The 20,568-nt window shown below is 39.4% G+C and overlaps 1 pseudogene; it reads right to left on the bottom strand.

Moving 5' to 3' along the window:
* Positions 1-14,233: 14,233 nt before the first annotated feature.
* On the bottom strand, positions 14,234-15,737 carry LOC101340688 (zinc finger protein 280A-like; annotated as a pseudogene).
* Positions 15,738-20,568: the final 4,831 nt, after the last annotated feature.

Below are 20,568 nucleotides of genomic sequence, written 5' to 3'. Positions count from 1 at the left end.
TCTATCAAGCCAGCTGCTTCAGAATGATGGGAAACATGATAAGACCAATGAAGTCCATGAGCATGGGCCCACTGCTGCACTTCATTTGCTGTGAAGTGAGTCCCTTGATCCGTGGCAATGCTATGTGGGATACCATGACGGTGGATAAGGCATTCTGTAAGTCTATGGATGGTAGTTTTGGCAGAAGCATTGCATGCAAGGAAGGCAAAGCCATATCCAGAGTAACTGTCTATTCCAGTAAGGACAAAACGCTGCCCTTTCCATGATGGAAGTGGTCCAATGTAATCAACTTGCCACCAGATTGCTGGCTGATCACCTCAAGAGATGGTGCCGTATCAGGGACTCAGTGTTGGTCTCTGCTGCTGGCAGATTGGGCACTCAGCAGTGGCTGTAGCCAAGTCAGTCTTGGTAAGTGGAAGTCTATGTTGCTGGGCCCATGCATAACCTCCATCCGTGCCACCATGACCACTTTGTTCATGAGTCCACTGAGCAATGACGGGAGTAGCTGGGGAAAGAGGATGACTGGTTTCCACAGAACACATCATCCTATCCACTTGACTGTTAAAATCATCCTTTGCTGAGGTCTTTCTTCAGTGAGCATTCACATGAGGCCCATTCAAAGAGGTCTATACAAATAACTCTTCCCCATAAATCCTTTGTTCCAGTTTTCCAATCATGTTCCTTCCAAGTCCCTGACCATCTAGCCACACCATTGGCCACAGACCATGAATCAGTATATAGTCACACATCTGGCCATTTCTCCTTCCAAGCAAAGTAAACAACTAGGTGCACTGCTCGAAGCTCTGCCCATTGAGAGGATTTCCCTTCACCAGTGTCCTTCATGGAGTTCCCAGAAAGTGGCTGTAGTGCTGCTGCTACCCACTTTCGAGTGGTGCCTGCATGTTTTGCAGAACTATCTATAAACCAGGTATGAGGTTTCTCTTCTTCAGTCAACTGATCATAAGGAGGCCATAGGTACAGACTGGGAGATGGAAGGTAATGTGACAGGAGTGGAGACCATGGGCATTTGGGCCACTTCCTCATGCAACTTACTTGTGCTTTCAGGTCCTGCTGGGGCCCGATCTCATATATGCCACTTTCATTTAATGATGGAGTGCTGCTCTGCATATCCAACTTTGTGACTCTGTGGGTCAGACAACACCCAGTTCATGATGGGAAGCTCAGGCCATATGGTGACTTGGTGTCCCATGGTTAAGTGTTCAGTCTCAAGTAACAAGTAACAAGTCTTAAGTAACAAGCAGAAAGCTATTTCTCAAAAGGAGAGTAGCTGTCTGCAGAGGATGGCAGGGCTTTGCTCTAAAATCTTAAGGGTCTGCGCTGTGATTCACCAACAGAGGCCTGCCAAAGGCTCCAAACAGCATCTCTATCTGCCACAGACACTTCAAGCACCATTGGATGAGCCGGTTCATATGGCCCAAATGGCAGTGTGGCTTGCACAGCAGCCTGAACCTTTTGTAAAACCTTCTCTTGTTCTGGTCCCCACTCAAAGCTAGCAGGTTTTCAAGTCACTTGATAAATAGGACAGAGTAACACACTGAAATGAGAAATATGTTGCTTCCAAAATCCAAAGAGGCCCACTAGGCACTGTGCCTCCTTTTTAGTTGTGGGAGCAGCCAGATGCAATAAGTTATCCTTCACTTTAGAAGGAATATCTCGACATGCCCCACACCACTGGACCCCTAGAAAATTCACTGAGGTGGAAGGCACCTGAATTTTTGTGGGATTAATTTCCCACCCTCTAGCATGGAAATGTTTTACCAATAAGTCCACAGTCATTGACACTTCTTCCTTACTAGGTCCAATCAGCATAATGTCATCAATGTAATGGACCAATGTGACATCTTGTGGAAGGGAAAGGTGATCAAGGTCCCTGTGGACTAAATTGTGATATAGGGCTAGAGAGTTGATGTAGCCCTGAGGTAGGCAGGTGAAGGTGTATTGCTGGCCTTGCCAGGTGAAGGCAAACTGCTTCTGGTGGTCCTTTGACACAGGTATGTGCTGTCCCTGGTATTCTTGAACTCACTTCAAAAATACAAGCCCCTATCATATACAGAGTGCTATGTTAATAATGGTATGACAATTCACTACAATTTTTTAAATCTATTATAAATTTCAAAGTCATTTTTTTAAAAATTAAATTTCCAAGTATTTATTACATCTTGCAAAAAAAGTTACTGCCTTTAAAGTTACCCTGTGTGGTGGGTTGATTGCATTAATACCTCAATTATTTGCCTCTGCATGTACCCATGCCTATTTTGCCAACTGCCTTTGCAGTAATACTTACTAACACCAGTTGTGGTCCAATGAAAGTAGATCGCCAGGCTTTTCTTCCTAGGAATTTAGGGGTATATTGAACTTCCAACCTTCTGGTTAGCAGCTGAGTGTGCTAATCATTTGCACCACTCAGGAACACATTTACTAACAATGGAGTCTATTCTCTTACCCTTGAAGTTGGTGGGCTTTATGAATAAATTGGGCCAAAGAAATAATAGTAAATTGACTAAAGAATGTGTTTGAAAAAGTGCTTGTACTCATTTCTTGTCCTATACCAATACCATGAAAAGAATATGTTCAGGCTTGCCTATCAGAGGAGGAGACATGAGGAACTGAACCAGGTTTGCTAAGTTGTCCCAGATAAGGCTATCCTAGACTGGGCAACAAGTTTTTGACTTTAAAACATGTGATTGAGGTCAGCCCAGACGAGCAGAGTAGCCAAGTGGATCCACACTGACTGCATATGCATGAGTGACAAATCAGCCAAGCCCAGATAAAATCAGCTAAATCCCATGGACTCAAAGCTAAATAAATGGTTATTTTTCATTTGTTTTGCAGTATTATTATCAAAAATGGATAACTAATATACAATATGTTGAGGGAAGTCCAACAGTAAATGTTGTTGTTGTGTTCCAATTCATACCTACCCTAATTACAATAGAACAAAACACTGCCTGGTCCTGTGATGTCCTCATGACTGTTGTTATGCTTGAGCCCATTGTTGCAGCCACTGTGTCAATCCATCTCATTTAGGGTGTTCCTCTTTTTTGCTGACCCTCTTCTTTACCAAGCATGATGTCCTTCTCCAGGAACTGATTCCTCCTGGTAACATCTCGGAAGAATGTGAGACAAAGTCTAGCCATCCTTGCTTCTAAGGAGCATTCTGGCCATACTCTTTCGAAGACATATTTGCTAGTTTTTTTGGCAGTTCATGGTATATTCAATATTCTTTGCCAACACCATAATTCAAAGGCATCACTTCTTCTTTGGTCTTCTTTATTCATTGCCCAGCTTTCGCATGCATATGAGGCGAATGAAAACACCTTTGTTTGGGTGAGGTGCACCTTAGTCCTTAAAATGGCATCTTTGCTTTTTAACACTTTAAAGAGGTCTTTTGAAGTAGATTTGCCTAATGCAATATGTAGTTTAATTTCTTGACTGCTGCTTCCAAAGGCATTGATTGTAGATCCAAGCACAATGGACAATTTCAATCTTTTCTCTGTTTATCATGATGTTGCTCATTGGTCAGGTTGTGAGGATTTTTTTGTTTTATTTATGTTGATGTGTAATCCATACAAAAGCCTGCAGTCTTTGATCTTCATCAGTAAGTGCTTCAAGTCCTCTTCACTTTCAGTAAGCAAGGCTGTGTCATCTGTATAATGCAGGTTGTTAATGAGTCTTCCTCCAATCCTGATGCAGTGTATAGTCCAGCTTCTCGGATTATTTGCTCAGCATACAGACTGAATAAGTATGGTGAAAGGATACCACCCCAACACACACCGTTCGTCACTTGAAACCTTGCAGTATCCCCTTGTTCTGTTCCAACAACTGCCTCGATGTATGTACAGATTCCTCATGAGCACAATAAAGTGTTCTGGAGTTTCTATTCTTCTTAATGTTATCCATAATTTGTCATGATCCACACAGTCAAATGCCTTTGCATAGTCAAAAAAAAAAAAAAACATAGGAAATATCTTTCTGGTATTCTCTGCTTTCAGCCAGGATCCATATGACATCAGCAATGATATCCCTTGTTCCAAGTCCTCTTCTGAATCCAGCTTGAATTTCTGACAGTTCCCTGTGGATGTACTGCTGTAACTGCTTTTGAATGATCTTCAGCAAAATTTTACCTGTGTAATATTAATGATATTGTTCAATAATTTCCACATTCAGTTGGATCACTTTTCTTGGGAATCAGCATAAATATGGATCTCTTCCAGTTGGTTGGCTAGGTAGCTGTCTTACAAACTTCTTGGCATAGACAAGTGAGCACTTAGGGTGCTGCATCCATTTGTTGAAACATCTGAGCTGGTATTCCATCAATTCCTGGAACGTTGTTTTTCACCAACGCCTTCAGTGCAGCTTGGACCTTTTCCTTAAGTACAATCAGTTCCTGATCATATGGTCTTGCAAAATTCTATCATTCGATCTCTGGCATTTTTTCTGTCACCAAGGCCATATTTTCCAACTACGATCCTTCTTTGCTTCCAACTTTCACAGTTCAATCACCGGTAATTATCAGTACATCTTGATTGTATGTTTGAACAATTTCAGACTCCAGAAGTTGGTAAAAATCTTCAGTTTCTTCATCTTTGGCCTTAGAGGTTGGTGCATAAATCCAAATAATGGCCATATTAACTGGTCTTCATTATAGGTGTATGGATATTATCCTATCACTGACAGTGTTGTACTTCAGGATAGATCATTCTTTTTGATGATTAATGCAAAGAAATTCCTCTTCAATTTGTCATTCCTGAAATAGTAGACCATATGATTTTCCAATTCAAAATGGACGATACCAGTCCGCTTCAGCTCACAAATGCCTAGGATATCGATGTTTATGTGTTCGTTTCCTTTCTGATGATTTCCAATTTTCCTAGATTCATATTTTGTACATTCCATGTTTCAATTATTAATGGATGTTTGCAGCTGTCTCATCTCATTTTCAGTCGTGCCACAATAGCAAATGAAGGTCCTGAAAGCATGACTCCATCTATGTCATTAAGGTCAACTCTACTTTGAGGCAGCAGCTCTTCCCCAGTCCTCTTTTGTGTGCCTTCCAACCTGAGGGGCTCATCTTCTGGCACTATATCAGACAATGTTCTGCTGATATTCATAAGGTTTTCACTGGCTAATTTTTTTCAGAAGTTGACCGTCAGGTCCTTCTTCGTAGTCTGTCTTAGTCTGGAAGCTCAGCTGAAACCTGTCAGCCATGGGTGACCCTGTTGGTATTTGAATATCAGTGGCATAATTTCCAGCATCACAGCAACACACTAGCCCACATAGTGCAACAAACTGACAGATGTGTGGGAGTAAATAGTAAACAATTACATGAAATCCTGCTGTTAAATGATAAATCAAGGTACAAGGATCAGTGGTAAGAATGTACTAAAAGGAAAAACAATTATGTCAATATTGCCAGATGGTAGAGGACAAATCAGTAGAATGGGGATGGCAAAACTGAATTTTGTTTTTTGGGGAAAAAAAAAAAAATCAAATCATGACCAGCGTGTTTGGCTCCTGAAACTACCTTCCAAGAATCATACCGAGAAACAAAGAACCAAGGGCATTGTTTTTTATGTATGTTAAGTCCCAGGAGTCTCTGAGTTGTGCGAATGGTTAACATGCTTAGCTACTAACTGAAAGGTTGAAGGTTTGAGTCCATTCAGAAGTGCCTTGGAAAAAAAGGCCTGGCAATCTACTTCTGAAAAATCAACCACTGAAAATCCTATGGAGCATAGTTTAGAGCTGACTTATGGCAACTGGCAAGTCCAAGATGGATATGAATCCAAACATTGTCATTTTTCTCACAGATAACTTTGTGAAATTCTTACTGGATACACAATTTTATTTTTCACTTACACCTCATTCTTTGGCACCAGTGGTCATCTTACAAGTTATTAGTTCTGTTTTATACCTGATCTACTTAAAGCCTGTATGCTTCCGGGCTGATCGCTGTGAACATTTAAGTAGGGAAACCCTGGTCTGGAATTGTGACTTCCACTGGTTTCCTCTCATCATGTTCCTTGGAAAAGTAACTTTGCAGAGGACAAAAAGGAAAATGACTGGGACATTATGAATGTTATACCTAGTTTGCTATTGAAAATGGCTTAATTGCACTGTCAGATTCCAAATTCTAATTTTTTAAACACAACACTAGTAACAATTTTGATGGTTTCCCCACCTTTGATTTCTTTCTCTTCTATACTTTGGAAATTATTTCAAGAAAGAGCCAGTATTCTCACAGTCACCATTACCATCATTATTTTCATTACTCATGAAATGAACCATTATAGCATGCACAAGATGAAGCCAAGGGAACTTAGTGCCAATTTTTGTCCTGTGATCAACTTGAAATGGCTTGCTGTTTTGGGTCATGACTGACAGCGATTAGTGACACTTAGGGCAAAATACTGTTAATCAATCTACTCTTTAAAAAGAAAGAAAAGAAAAGTTCTATTCCTATAGAGATTTGGTGTTTCTGACTCATCATATTGCCTTATTCAGTTTTTCAGTCTAACAACATTCCATTCATAAATAGATATCCTTTCCCAGCAATGTCAGAGTATGCCAGTACCATAGGGATTTTATTCAATGCGTTTAACTGAAGTGAGGATGCCAAGGGAACACTTTGTTTCATAAAGATAGCAAAAAAAAAAAGCAAAAATAATAAAATCTGGTCCTAATTTCCTCCAAAAATGCCATCTCAAAGATAATTTTTCATATGTTATAAATTCTATCATAGGAAATACATCAAAACCATTCTTTGACATTTGAAAAAGAAATCTAATTGTATCTGATTTAATTTACATAGCAAAAATCTTTAACCTGGATAACACAGGCCACCAAGGAAATCATGGATAGAATTCAGGAGATGCATGAACTTGGATGAATAAAACTATATCCTTTTTCCCCACTAACCTGTAACTGATTTAGTCTTTCCTTCATTTATGAACATAGGCAAAAAGCTTCAGTACAGTTAGCAGAATCTGTGGTACTGTCCCCAAGAGAAATCACAGATATTTTCATGCAACATTGCAGTTATTGCAAACAGTTTGAAATATCATTTATGTTCACAACTATTTCAAAATTATGGTAATAATTAGGTAGTAATAGATTCTATTATTAAATGCATTGAAAAGGCGTGTCTATTACTGTATCACAAATTTGTTTTAATAATTCTTGAGAACTGTGTTTAAACATACTAAGTTTCCTTTAATCTCAGGTATTTTATTTTATACATTTAATAACATTATTCAGAGAAGGGGTCTATAAGCCTCACCAGATACCAAAGAGGTCCATGGCACAAAAAATTTTAAAAACCTCTGCTCACAGGAAATATATTCAGTGGCAAAAAGACTTGTTTAAGTTCTTAAGATGGACAAAAACAGCATCATATTTAAGAGAATGGAATTTGATGAGTCACTAACTGTAAACTTTCCTTGGGCAGCCCTAAGAAAAACTAAAATAGGCACTATTGAAGCAGTTCTCCTCTCTCTGAACTAGATGCTTTTATTCTGCCTTGTGGTTACATTACCCAGGATCCCACTGGATAGCAATTCTCCTCCCTGGCAGTTCTCAAATGTTAAGACTTTTGCTAATACTCTATTAAAACCAGGTTTCTACTAAAAGGACAAAGAGCTGATAATTATTTTGATGTTCGATGCCTCACTGGAAAATGATTTGCATTTGAACAAAAACTTTATGCAGACAGTGTCTCAACTGATCACAAAAACTGTGTGAGTTAAATAAAGAAGAACCCATTTACAACCAGGACTCCAAACTCAAGTGTTCTATTTACCTTCCAAAGACTCTAGAAAAGGTCAAGTGATGTTGTTGTTAGTTGCCATGGAGTTGACTCCAACACGAGGACCTGTGTGTAAAAGAACAAAAGGTTTCCAGGTTCTGTGCCATCTTCATGATCATTGGTATGTTTGAGTCCATTATCGTGGCTATTGTGTCAGTCCATCTCATAGAGGGTTTCTCTCGTCTTTGTTGACCCTCTACTTTACCAAACATGGTGTCCTTCACTAGCAATTGGTCTTTCCTGATGACTAAAGTGTCCAAAATAAATGAGATGAAATCTCATCATTCTCACTTCTAAAGAACATTCTGCTAGTATTTCTTCTAAGACCAATTTATTTGTTCTTTTGGCAGTCTATGGTATATTCAGTATTCTTTGCTAACATCACATTTCAAATGTGTCAATTCATCTTTGTTCATCCTTTTACAATGCCCAACTTCCGTGTGCGTATGCAGCAATTGAAAAGATCATGACTTGGGTGAGCTGAACCTTAGTCATCAAAGTGATATCTTTGCTTTTTAAAACTTTAAAGAGTTTTTTTGCAGCAGATTTTCCCAATGCAATATGTTGTTTGATTTCTTGACTGCTGTTTCCATAGAGTTTGATTGCTGAGCCAAATAAAACAACTTCAATTTTTTCTCCATTTATCCTGATGTTTTTATCCAGTTGTGAGAATTTTTTTTTCACATTCAAGTGTAATCCGTACTGAAGGTTGTAGTCTTTGACCTTCATCAGTAAATGCTTCAAGGCATCTTCATTTTCAGCAAGCATAGTTGTGTTATCTGCATATCAAAGGTTGTTTATGAGTCTTCCTCCAATCCTGATGCTGCTTTCTTCTTCATATAGTCTACTTTCTCTGATTATTTCATCATACAGATTGAATAAGTAAGGTGAAAAACTATAACCCTACCACACACATTTTCTAATTTTGAAACTCTCAGTACCTCCTTTTTCTGTTTGAAAGACTGCCTAATGATCCATGTACAGGTTCCACAAGACCACAGTTAAGTATTCTGGAATTGGACTACATTTTAGAACCAAATGCCCAGATTTAAGTTATACTTGGAAATGAATTCTACTCCTTTCTGAATTTGAAATAACAAAATCTTTCTTCATCATACCTGTGGGAGACCCTCTGGAAGCAGGCTGTTTGGGGCAATATTTCAAAGTCCAGATGCTTTCCAAAGTTCAACATAACTGTATATGTTTTCCATCTAATTTAGTTGGTTCCATTTCATGACCCCCTTCTTCGATTAGGATATTTGAATTAACATGTATTTCTGGTGAGACTAACATCACGTGCTATGAAATGTCACAAGATAGCAAATGATTCAACCAAGTTTTGTTTTCTTTTTGTTTTTTGCTTTTTTTTGACTCTCTTTCCATTCCTCTATAAAAACTCTATTCACATTTCTCTACTTACCTCAAGGAAATGTAAAAACTGATGATCACATTGAAATGGACGTGTATTCAGACATTTCCTGAGTTTTTATATTCAATTTCCTTTGGACTCAAAGCAAGAACACGGGGAGCCTACCTTCATTTCATATTATGTTAGCACGTTTCATACAAAGAAGGAAGAGATGATTGGACAGTTAGAATTTGTAGCAATCCTAATTATGTGGGATGCCAGAAAAAACCTGGTAAGAAATTGAAATGTTAAGAAGCAGACAACATCCACAAAAACAGGGTTAAGAAAAGTCTTGGCATCAGAAATTTAAGATTCTAACTCTCTTCCTAATGAACTTATTAAAACAAGAAGATTAAAATTTAGGACGTATAACAGAGTAAACTTTAAGTTGGCTGACTCTCATTGTTAGAGTATAGATCTTTAACCTTTTTTTAACTGAGGAACTTTAAGGATAAAAAACAAGCACCTCTAAGGGACAAGATTCACACATATCCTAATACGCTCAATAATTAATATAAGAATGTCATCTGTAGAAAGAACATGTCACTATTCCATTTATGTCACATTCAGGGCTCCTCCACTTATAAATCCCCTCACTGTGAAGTTTTGTATAGATCAAGGACCAATATAAGGAGTCCTAGTGGCACAATGGTTAAAACGCTTGGCTGCTAACTGAAAGTTTGGTGGTTTGAACCCACCATTGGCTCCTTGGGAGAAAAGACTTGGTGATCGGCTCCGGTGAAGATTATAGTCTAAGAAACTCTATGGGGCAATTATACTCTGTCATGTAGAGTTGCAATGAGCAGGAATCAACTTGACAGCACAAGAAGACTACGACAACGAGGACCAACATACCAGAAAGAGGAGCATACCTCAGATAAATTTAAACAACTTCACAGATATTTAAATGCCGGTGTGAAAGATAACACCTTTGAAAAACACAATTTACGATCATGTGCCACATAACGTTTGTTTGGGCAAGGTCTGACCGCCTATGTGTCCACGGTACCATAAATTCAGTAATCCCGAACAGTGCGGTATGTAGATAGACTAAAATGTCTTTAACATAACAATACAGTGATAATGCCAATAATATTTTGATTCACATCTCAAAGTAACGTCCGTTTATTTTTACGAACCATTGTATGTACCTAGAATTTTTAATATAATAGGTTTTACAGGGGTTGGTTCATTACTATGGATTGTAAGTAAGTCAAACATTGGTAACCCAGGGACTGCCTGTATATAATATGGTGTTCGTACGTCCGCCTTAGTAATCTAGTGCTGCTATAACAGAAATACTAAAAGTGGGTGGCTTTAACAAACAGAAATTTATTTTCTCACAGTTTAGGAGGTTAGAAGTCTGAATTCAGGATGCCAGCTCTAGGGGAAGGCTTTCTGTCTCTGTTAGCTCTGGAAGAAAAGGCGTCTTTGTCTCTTAGAGCATCTGCTCCTGGGTGATCTTCATGTGATTTGGCATCTCTCTTACCCCATCTCTACTTGCTTGACTGCTTGTTCAATCTCTTTTACATCTCAAAAAAGATTTACTCAAGATATACCTTAATCCTGCCTTATTAACATAGCAAGCATAACCTAATCCTCATTAACATAACTTAATCCTGACTTGTTAACGATTAGAAGTTAGGATTTACAACACATCACAAAATGGAGGATAATTACATCAGATCATAAATGGAGGACAACCACACAATAGTGGAAATCATGGCCTACCCAAGCTGGCACATATTTTGGGGGGACATAAATGAATCCATGACAATAACCAAATCACATCATGTCCTATTTCACAGAACGTATCTTGGATGTTATGCGAGACATGACTGTATGTGTAATGTCCATGATGAGTTCTGTGAAATAGGACATGATGTGATTTGGATATTGTATGAACACAATATTATATACCTTATTGGGCCTTATGGGACCATGGCTGAGCTCTCCCTCACTATCCTCCCTCCCTCCCCCTTTTTCCTCTCTCTGATCCTCTCTCCTCCTGCCCCACTCCCCTTCTCAGCTCCCTCTCCATGGCTCATGCACCTGTGCTCCACACCTCTACCAGTGGCTCAGGCTCCGAGGTGCAGAACAAAGGAGCACGGCAGAGAAGCAACAGTTTTTGGTGGTGGTGGCACTGGGGAACACTGGCTGAGAGCTGATGAGACCACAGATGCATACGTGGTCGGATGTTGCCCAAATGGACATTATGCAGCACGTGATTGTATATGAAATTAAAGACATATATTTCCAAGAACTACTTTAGCTCTCATTCATATATTTTGTTGTTTTCAATATCATTCAGTTCCAAATATTTATTTTCACAGTGATTTCTTACTGGACCTATGGGTAGTTTAGAACCAGGACCAGGACTAGGGTGAGGCAAGCAAGGAACCTAGGTCAAAAAATTAAGGAAGCACTCAATCCCAGTTCGTGAAAATGCAGGCACCACTTTTGCTCCTTAGACTCATTGCTTGCCTCACCCTAGTCCCAGCCCTGTTTAGAACTGTATGGCTTAATTTCCAAACTTTGGGGTTTTTCTCGACTATCTTTCTGTTATTGACTTCTAGTTAAACTACAATGAAGTCACTGGGTACCTATAAAAAGCCATACAGCTAATGTCATAATTAATGATGAATTACGATTTCATTTATCTCTACCATTCTTTAAGAATTTCTTTCTTTCCTGTCTCTGTACATTTGCCCTGTTGATCCTTTTTACTTCTTCAGATGAATGCTACATTTCAATTAAACATGAGTTTGAGAACAGAAGGATGTTTACTATAACTGCTTCAGTTGAACAAAGCAGAATGAGCAAGGTAATTTTGATGAACAGAGCTGGATCATTTAAACTTCCAAATATACAGATTTATTTAAAGCTACAACGATTAAGATATGTGGAACTGGACAAATGGGGAGAATAAAGTCCAGAAATATATATATAAAGTCATCTAGCTGATTTACACAAAGGTCCTGCTGCAATACAGTGGGGTAAAGACTGCTCTTATTAGTAAACTGTTGTTGTTGTGTGCCAACTTACAATGACCCTATAGGACAGAGCAGAACTGCCCCATACGGTTTACAAGGAGGGGCTAGTGGATTCAAACTGCCAACCTTTTGGTTAGCAACCTGAACTCTTAACCACTTCACCACCAGAGCTCTGGTATTAGTAAATAGTCCTGGTGTATTTGGATATGCATATGAAAAAAAAAAATTAGCCTTGATTCCTCTCATACATAAACAAAAAAAAAAATCAATTTAATCTCATTTGTATCTCAAAAGAAATTTACTCAAGGTATACCTTAATCCTGCCTCATTAACATAGCAAACATAACCTAATACGTGTCAACCTGGGTAGGCCATGATTCCCAGTATTGTGTGGTTGTCATCCATTTTGTGATCTGATGTAATTATCCTCCATTTTGTGACATGGTGTAAATCCTAATCTCTATTTGTTAATGAGTCAGGATTAGGTTATGTTAATAAGGATTAAGTTATTTTTGCTATGTTAATGAGGCAGGATTAAGATATATCTTGAGTAAATCTCTTCTGAGATATAAAAGAGATTAAATTAGGCCTATAGACCTAAGTTTGAATGGTTAAATAGTAAAGGTTCTAGAAGAAACTATAAGAAATATCTTTATGTCTCTGATAGGCACCACCATCACCACCAGTTGCCATCCAGTAAATTCTGACTCATGATGAACCCATGTGTGTCAGAGTAGAACTGTGTTCCATAGCATTTACTTTTATTTTATTTTATTTTTGGTGAAAATATGCACAGCAGAACATACACTCATCCAACAATTTTTACATATACAGTTCAATGACATGGGTTACATTATTCATGTTGTATCACCATTCTCTATCTCCACCCATACTGTTAAACCACCATTGACTTAGATATACTACTCTCCATAGGGTGATCAGGAGCCCTGGTTGTGCATTGGTTAAGAGCTACAGCGAGCTACGGATGCTAACCAAAAGGTTGGCAGTTCGAAATCACCAGCCACTCCTTGGAAACTCTATGGGGCAGTTCTACTCTGTCCTATAGGTTGCTATGAGTCAGAATCAACTTGACAGCTACGGGTTTAGTTTTGGGTATAGGGTGTCCAACAGATGATTTTTTTTAGAAGTAGATTGCCAAGCCATTCTTCTGAGTTGCTACCAAAGGTTTCTTAAATAGGACACATGAAGCACTAACCTTAATGTAACACATGAAACCACCATACACATCAAGATATGGGACATTTTCAGTGCCCAACAGTTTCCTCATGCCCCTTCCAGTTGACAGAAAGCCCAGTATAAAACATTATATATCAAACAGGCACTTCATGAGAGAGAATAAAATCCAAATGGCTAAAAATATACGTCTAAGATCGTTAGTCATTGGGGAAATGAATTAAAACCACCAAGAGATACCACTACAACTTCAAGAGAATGGCTGTAATTAACATTTTAATTAGACAGTACTAAGTTTTGGAAATCATCTGTAGCAATGGAACTACCAATATTTCTGGTAGGAATATAAATTGTTTCAGTCACTTTGTAAAAGTGATAGGCAGTATCTACACTAAAGTTAAATATATGCAGTTTGAACACTTCTCCCCATAGCTATATATATCCAAGAGAAATTAGTACAGACATCCACCAAAAGACATGTACAAAAATGTCCATAGCAGTTTCATTCAAAATAGAAGAATCAGCCTCAAAGAAAAATGGATATATAAAACTGTGTCATATTTATTCGTTGGGATTCCATCCAACAATGAAAAAGAATGCATGACTGCTATGCACAACAAGGACGCATCTCACAAGCATTCAGAGACAAGAATCTGTTGTGTGATTCCATTTATTTAAAGTTCAAAAACAGATGAAAGTATTCTATGCTTATATAAGTCAGAACAGTAGGGGGGTTTGACTAGGAGGAGGCATAAAGGAGATTTTTGGGTTACTTCTTGACACTAGGGAAAACCCCACATTGGATGACATTGCTTGTTAGAATCTACAGCCAAGATGTACAGATTGCCTAGCCTCATTTCTGCCTTTTAGAGTTCCTGGAAGCAGGTAGAACATAATTTTCAGCCAGGACTCTAGCTGCAAGTGAGTCATAGCTACTCTCTTTTTAGTTCTTGCAGGTGACAGTTAAGGGTCAGTGTTGTAAGGGATGCTGTGCCTCTTGATCCTCATTGAACTGAAGTTTGAATAATAATCTTTGTTTCATGCTCAATATTCTCCTTTGAGGTTAAAAACTGTAAGCTAAATTTGGAACACTGAAAGACCGTGTTGTTCCAATGCTTCCAACCATGATTCATGTATTGTATCGAAGTTTTGAAAATTTTGGTACAAAAAAGACAAAGCAAATTCTTAGTGTTTTCATGGCAGGTTCTAAAATGGGTTTCCACATCAGCAAAGGCCAATGATCTATAATTGCAACCCTGACACACACAAGGTATTTCACCATCCTTATGCATGTCCTTCATGTGTTGTAAGAGAACCTGGTCTGTTTTGAATGACAACTCACAGATTTTACAAACAGTAGAGGGTTCTTGGGTGATGTGTACATTTTCAATGTGATCCTGTGTCTGGAAGTGAGTGGGAAACAGCTGATGGCAGTGCTGGCAGGTGGTGTGGTTGTCCCAACTGTCACCCCTTTGCCTCTAGAGTTCCAAATGGTGCTTCATGTAGTTCATAAACTTCATATTCTTTAGAACTTTTAGACAGCTGAGGCATTTAAAGGTTGTGTGAATCTTCTGTTCTGGCTGCCAATCTCCTTCATGTTCCAAATTTCTGTAGTAGAAGTCACGAAGAAACACTATAAGGTTTCTTTCTTAGAATCAAAGGTCTTGTGTTATTTGCTATTCTTGAAAAATCTGTTTCCACTAGTCCTTCAAAGGTATTTTTTTAACTGGATTCCTAAAATTGACATGTGTATCATCATTTGCACAAGCCCACAACTTGATGAGCTATGAACACCTTTCGAAGGTGTACTAGGGTTCACTGTAGAAGAGATAACTGATGGAGTATCCAAAGAATGCCTGGGATTGAATTTAAGCCTTTTAGGATTTCTACTGTCCATATCATAAGTGGAAAGTTTCTTTGAGTCATGAGGACTTTCATATGTACCACCTACAGAAAGAGCAGCACCAACTACATACTCAGTCCAGGGTGAGAGCAAATCTGAAGAATTATGAGACACAATGAGTGGTGATCTTCTTTTGTAAACAGATGTGGATGAACAGTCAATAATAGGATCATCTGTAGATCTCAATTCAGGTTGACAAACTGGCCAGATGACCACCTCTTTTCATGTAAAGGTCCTGTGATTTTCAGGCTGCAATGCATGAACAATACCTTGAGTGTGGTGGCCTTTCTTTCTTTTTGAGTATGGATCCTGGGTGGCTGTGTTCAAAATGTTTGAAATGACTGGTTTTGAATTTAAGATCACCCTGACAAAGTGAATTTCAGCATCTTTGTTTACACGATCCACCCTAATGAGGATTAGTTAAGCATCTGTATCGTCATAGCCCCCATGTTGGATTCTTTTACACTCTTCTGTGGTTCTGGCTCTTGTTCTTCTGCATGCAAGAAGAGAGCTACCATTTCGGATTTTTTTTGCTTGAAACAAGTGGTCTCTTCAACTTCCACTGCTTTCTTTTACATAAATTGCAACCAAAGTACAACAACATGATGTAAGTCAGTATTTAACTGGAAAGACAAAATCATTACTTTGTTTAATTCTCCCCCAGAATACTGAGATGACTGTTAGCATCCTTATTTTACATGTGAGAAAACAGGATCAAGCAATTTATGACAGCTAGTAAGAGTTAGGAGTGCCTGGGTGGCACAAACAGTTAACACACTCACCTGTTGACCAAAAGGTTGGAGGTTCGAGTCCACACAGAGGAAACTAGGAAGAAAGATCTGGTAATCAACTTCCAAAAATTCAACCACTGAAAACTCTATGAAGCAGTGTGCTATTCTGCAACATACATGGGGTCTCCATGAGTTGGGGTCAACTTAACAATGACAAATGGTAAAGTAGGAGTTTGAGCCAGGATTAAGACCTCAATGTACCTGATTCCAGAGCTGGAGCTATGAGTTACAGATTGGGGTCTCTGCTCTACAAAACACTAATATTGTGAAGAGGAAGCCACCAAGCCAGGAACACTTGTAAAGTACACAGCCTATGTTTAATACCGCACAGGCCCTCACACTCTCATAGCTTCTCATCCAGCTCCATGTCTTCATCATCTATTTGCTGATTATTCCAAATTTCTCTCTCCAGTTGTGCAGTCTTGGAATGCAAACTAGCTGCTCAGCATGCACTATTGTAGAACCCAGGCTAGAGTGAAGTAGGTGAGGCACCCAGAAAGCAAGATTTAAGGAGACACAGTCGTACAGTTCAGAGTGAGTGCCTCCCTAAATTTTGTGCCCTAGGCATCTCATCTACTTCCTCCTAGTATCATGTGTGCCCTTTAAGATAGCTAAGATTTGCTTCTAGGACATACCCTTCATTCCCCCCACCGGAAAAAAAAAAAAAAAAAACCATTGCTGTCAAGTTGATTCCAACTCATAGCGACCCTATAGGACAGAGTAGAACTGCCCCCATAGAGTTTCCTAGGCTGTAATCTTTAGGGAAGCACACTGCCACAGCTTTCTCCCACAGTTTGGCTGGTGGGTTTGAACTGCTACCCTTTCAGTTAGCACCTGAGGGCTTAACCACTGTGCCACATGACAGGAGTCTTCCCAGATGTAGGGAAGCACTCACAGATCACTCCAGCTCAGAGAATAACAACAAGCCCATGCCCTCAGGACAGCCAGGGGTGGGCGTCACTCCCAAGATGGCAGGGGGTTTGCCCTTGAAGACTCCCCTCACGAGGGATTCCTGGTGCTGAAGCAGTGCTCTCACTGTGGGTCTTCACACTTAAACCTATCTGCTTTTTCTAGGCAGCAGCCCACTCCCTTCTTAAAAATCAACTCCCTGACCTCAGGTCACTTCCTGGCTTGCTCTTATCTCCTCTCACACTCTCCCCTCCCCCTCAGAGCTCCCCTTTCACTTCCCTCTCCAGAACTTTCTGTACGGACTCTTGGGCATTCCCTCCCACTGCCCTTTTTGCCCTTTGCATGTAGATCCTAGAGGGGAGGAAGGGTTTCAAGTTTCCCATGGCAGAAAATAAATATTTGTATTCCCACCCTTTCCAGTGCAGTTGAGTCACAGAAATAGAAGAAACACCCAATTTGCAAATTAAAATGTTCTAAAGTGCCATCATCCAATATAATTTTAAAAATACCTTTCTGTGTAAATATGCACAAGAGGCTACCCAGACCCATTGCCCTTGAGTCTATATAAAACTGTGTAACAGAGAGTCTTAATGGTTGTCAGGAGGCTGGGAAGAGCTGACTAAGGGAATTTCAAGTAGCCAAGGGTGTTTCCTATAAGATTGGTGTGATTGTTAGGTGCCCTCAAGTCCGTTCCCACTCATAGCAACTCTGTACAACAGAATGAAACACTGCCCGGTCCTGTGCCATCCTCACAATTGTTGTTATGCTTGAGCCCATTGTTGCAGCCACTGTGTCAATACATCTCCTTGAAGGTCCTCCTTTTTTTCGCTGACCGTCTAATTTACCAAACACGATATCCTTCTCCAGGGACTGATCCCTCCTGATAACATGTCCAAAGTATGTGAGACACAGTCTCGCAATCCTTCCTTCTAAGAAGCATTCTGGTTGTACTTCTTCCAATACAGATTTGTTCATTCTTTTGGCAGTCCATGGTATATTCAATATTCCTTGCCAACACAATTCAAAGGTGTCAATTCTTCTTCTGTCTTCCTTATGCATCATCAAAATTTCGCCTGCATATGAGGCAATTGAAAAGACCATGACTTCGGTCAAGTGTGTCTTAGTCCTCAAGGTGACATCTTTGTTTTTTAACACTTTAAACAGGTCTTTTGCAGCATATTTGCTCAATGCAATGCGTCATTCGATTTCTTGACTGCTGTTTCCATGGGCATTCATTGCAGATCCAAGTAAAATGAAATCCTTGACAACTTCAAAATTTTCTCTGTTTATCATGATGTTGCTTATTGGTCCAGTTGTGAGGATTTTTGTTTTCTTTATGTTGAGGTGTAATCCACATTGAAGGCTGTGGTCTTTGATCTTCATCGGTAAGTGCTTCTTCACTTTCAGCAAGCAAGGTTGTGTCACACTTCTGTCAGTTTGTTGTACTGTGGAGGGCTTTCGTGTTGCTGTGATGCTGGAAGGTATGCCACTGGTATTCAAATACCAGCAGGGTCACCCACGGTCAACAGGTTTCAGCTGAGCTTCCAGACTAAGAAAGACTATAAAGAAGGACCTGGCAGTCTACTTCTGAAAAGAATTAGCCAGTGAAAACCTTATGAATAGCAGGGGAACATTGTTGTCTGATATAGTGCTGAAGATGAGCCCCTCAGGTTGGAAGGCACTCAAAATACAACTAGGGAAGAGCAGCCTCCTCAGAGTAGAGTCGACCTTAATGACGTGGACGGAGTCAAGTTTTGGGGACCTTCATTTGCTGATGTGCCACAACTGAAAATGAGAAGAAACAGCTGCAAACATCCATGAATAATAAGAATGTGGAATGTATGAAGTATGAATCTAGGAAAGTTGGAAATCGTCAAAAAAGAAAACATCGATATCCTAGGCATTAGTGAGCTGAAATGGACTGGTATTGGCCGTTTTGAATCAGACAGTCATATGGTCTACTACACTGTGAATGACAACTTGAAGAGGAATGGCACTGCATTCATCATCAAAAAGAACATTTCAGATCTATCCTGAAGGACAATGTCATCAGTGAAAGGATAATATTCATACTCCTACAACGATGACCAGTTAATATGACTATTATTCAAATTTATGCATCAACCACTAAGGCCAAAGATGAAAAAACTGAAGATTTTTACCAACTTCTGCAGTCTGAAATTGATCAAACATGCCATCAAGATGCATTGATTATTACTGTGACTGGAATGTAAAAGTTGGAAACAAAGAAAAAGGATCAGTAGTTGGAAAATATGGCCTTGGTGATAGAAACAATGCTGGAGATTGCATGATAGAATTTTGCAAGACCAACTACTTATTCATTGCAAATACCTTTTTTCACCAACATAAACAGCAACTATACACGTGGACCTCACCAGATGGAATACACAGGAATCAAATCAACTACATCTGTGGAAAGAGACGATGGAAAAGCTCAATATCATCAGTCAGAACAAGGCCAAGGGCCAACTGCAGAACAGACCATCAATTGCTCATATGCGAGTTCAAGTTGAACCTGAAGAAAATTAGAACAAGTCTATGACAGCCAAGGAACAATCTTGAGTATATCCCACCTGAATTTAGAGACCATCTCAAGAATAGATTTGACACGTTGAACACTAATGACCGAAGACCAGACAAGCTGTGAAATGACATCAAGGACATCATACATGAAGAAAGCAAGAGGTCATTCCTGTAAGAAAATGGGATTAAATCAAATGACAAGGTATAGACAGATAGTAGTATGCCCTGGGTGGTACAAACAGTAAACAAATATGAGTAGTCCTCACAGAGATGCCTAGAAATAAAGCCCTGGTGGTCTCCCTCTGAAAACTTAGCCACTGGGGAGAAAAAAGGAATCAAAAATATTTGGTTTTATTTCCTTTCATCCATGTGGTAATGCTGATGTTGCTGATCTACTGTTCGAGTGAATTACATAGTCTGAATTTTTATGTTGTCTCCTAATTTTTAAACATTGTTGTTATTAGGTGCTGTCCAGTCATTTCCATCACATAGACCGTATGTATAAAAGAATGAAACACTGCCCGGTTCTGTGCCATCCTCACAATCATTACTATGTTTGAGCCCATTGTTGCAGCCACTGTGTCAATCCATCTCCTCAAGTGTCTTCCTCTTTCTCACTGACCCTCCACTTTACCAAGTACGATGTCCTTCTCCAGCGACTGGTTGTTGTTATGTGCAGTCCAGTTTGTTCTGACTCATACTGACTCTAGGTACAACATAATGAAATACTGCCCAATCTCCCAATCATTGCTATGTTTGAGTCCATTGCTGCAGCCACTGTGACAACACATCTTGTTGAGAGCCTTCCTCTTCTACATTGACCGTCTACTTTATCAAGCATGATAACCTTCTTCAGGGCCTGGTCCCTCCTGATAACATGTCTGTCTTAGTCTTCTAGTGCTGCTGCAACAGAAATACCACAAGTGGATGGCTTTAACAAAGAGAAATTTATTTCTTCACAGTAAAGTAGGCTAAAAGTCCAAATTCAGGGTGTCAGCTCCAGG

This window comes from Trichechus manatus, unplaced genomic scaffold (genome assembly GCF_000243295.1).
Source record: "Trichechus manatus latirostris isolate Lorelei unplaced genomic scaffold, TriManLat1.0 scaffold00011, whole genome shotgun sequence".
Classification (NCBI taxonomy): Eukaryota; Metazoa; Chordata; class Mammalia; order Sirenia; family Trichechidae; genus Trichechus; species Trichechus manatus.
Note: the sequence above shows the minus strand (reverse complement) of the source record. Positions and strands in the feature narration are given on the sequence as shown.